This window comes from Oratosquilla oratoria, chromosome 11 (assembly GCF_046742065.1).
Source record: "Oratosquilla oratoria isolate Oo_2021 chromosome 11, ASM4674206v1, whole genome shotgun sequence".
NCBI lineage: Eukaryota > Metazoa > Arthropoda > Malacostraca > Stomatopoda > Squillidae > Oratosquilla > Oratosquilla oratoria.
Window position 1 is genome coordinate 70,999,993 of NC_134787.1, and position 2,500 is coordinate 71,002,492.

Here is a 2,500-nt window from a genome sequence, read left to right on the forward strand (position 1 = left end):
CTGGCTCATGGTCTAACAAAACCAGGTGAAACCCCTGACAGTGAAAATATTCTCCAATAGTCAACATTGATTCCAGCAGCACAATCCAGAAGAACGAAACACAGGAAATCTCTCTTTTAAACCAGCGACACTGCAGATCCCCACTGTAAATCCTTAAAAAAGGATAAAGAGCAGCAGCTGCAGCGGATTCTGGATAAAAGAAAGCAATCAGTAGATATCCAGATTAAAGAAAAGGAAGTCAGGCTTGAAAAGGCGAAATTATTGAAGGAAATTACCAGAAAGAAACTTGCCAAGTTTGACGAGTATTTTTTTTATCCACTTATCCAATAAAATCTGCATGGAAAATTGCGTTTTTGTCATTATCATTATGAAATCAGAGAAACAACTAAAACTTAAACATTTTTAACATTTATTAGAAACATTGTAGTGTTTTTATTACACAGCTAGGAAAAGGCACAAAAAAGAGGTTAGAAACAATTTGCCATGTTCCTAAAGTTCATACATACATATACCAAAGGCTTTTTCCCCCTTATAAGGGAAGTAGCCAAAAACAAAGGCATAGAAACCACTCCCACCCATTCCATCCCTAACATACTCCACTATTCTCCACCCTCTTCCCTCCCTCTTATCTTGGCACCTCCTGGATGACGGGTCATCCCTGCATCCCGTCCACTGCCCTGGGTCAGAAGCAGTGTCGCAAGACACAGCACATCCACAGCAAGGCTGCTTCATTAAATCGGCGACCCCCCTCTCTATCCCCTCATGTAGAAAAGGAGAAGACGGGGAGAAATCCCTTCGGGCTGCGTCAATTTATTTCTCATACATACTCCCCCCCCATCCCCCACCCATTCTACCTCATGCATCACAGCATCATCCATACACAACCATTCTCCATTCACCCCTATCTTCTGTCTTCTCCCGTCCTTCCTCAACAGACATTTCCCTCTTTCCCAAAGCTCCTTTTACCCCACCCATCCATCTCATCCTAGATCGATCCCTCATGTTCACTCCTTCCTAAAGTAACATAGCTAAATCAATGCAAAAATGATAATAAGAAATAAGTAAATACACATATAAAAATATAATATCTTCTGTACATATGACCAGCCCAGGCCCATTTCTTTTTAATAATATCTACTTTCCCAAATATACCTTTCTGATAGTAATTGAGCCGTACCAGCCCTCTTCTCCCATATCTAAGAAACTGGAGGCATGCTGGCAATGGACACTCTGTAAGAAGAAAAACACACATTACCTGAACATAGTGCATGTGCTCTAACTATTTAACTTCACTGTAGTTGTCCATGTTTACTGAAAACAATCAACTTATATTACTTTACCCACCATTTCTGTATCTAACCTGATCTCACACTATTTTAAGTCTGACGTTACTCTGAATTACTAAAGGCATATTCATGATTTTTTCCTCTCAGAAAGCAAGCCTTGGTTTTCTAATAATTTATTACTTCTATGATCATTAGCAGCAGAAAGTTCCCCTTGTATTTCCTCAAGAAGGTCAATCACAGACACTTTGCGGAGTCTGAATCGTTCAATAAGGTCATCATCACTCATTGCTGTGAAGGGATTCCTACGATCTGTAAAAAAGTGTCCAGTATAATACTTTTGTAAAAATGGTTATACTTTATCAATTCATGCATAACAAATTAATTGTTTTATGCAGAATAATATAGGTAGAGTGATTTTCACCCATATCTTACAAGTAACGATTCTACGAGGACGACGTACAAGACCTCCGAAGGCAAGCACATCAGCAGGCATCTTATTATCCTCATCCCAGTTGTCCCAAGCATCAGCAATCTAGTGAGAAGCGACCATTTTGATTGCTCTGCAATAAATATACAAGAATAAATAAATCATTGTCACCTATATAAGCAATCCTAAAGTAATATTGCATTGCTTCTGACCCAGGGCAGTGGACGAGATGCAGGGAAGGCCTGTCATCCAGGAGGAGCCAAGATAAGAGGGAGGGAGGGAGGTGAATAGGAGTGGAGTATGTAGGGGATGGAATGGGTGGGAGTGGATTTTGTGCCTTTGTTTTTTGGCTACATCCCTTGTAAGGGGATGAAAACAGCTGGTATATGTATATATATGTATATATATATATATATATATATATATATATATATATATATATATATATATATATATATATCAAATCAAGTAACGTAGGTGTCGTAACACACGAATAAAATAAAACTTAAACCCACTCTCGGAGAAAGATAATCTGAGATACAGGGCAAACCGTATATTTCGACCACTAACTGTGGTCATCTTCAGCAGTTACAATTATAGGGTACATAGACAAGAGGTTATATACAGAGGAGGAAGGAGCATTGGGGGACTCAGTGAGCCTCAGGTCACTTGCCCCGAGTGAGGTCGGACGTTACGTCCTGTAGAGATGAACTTGTCAACCGCCATACTAGTTATAGCATCAGGTGACCATTGACCTTTGGATGTATTGTAATTAGGAAACTTTTTT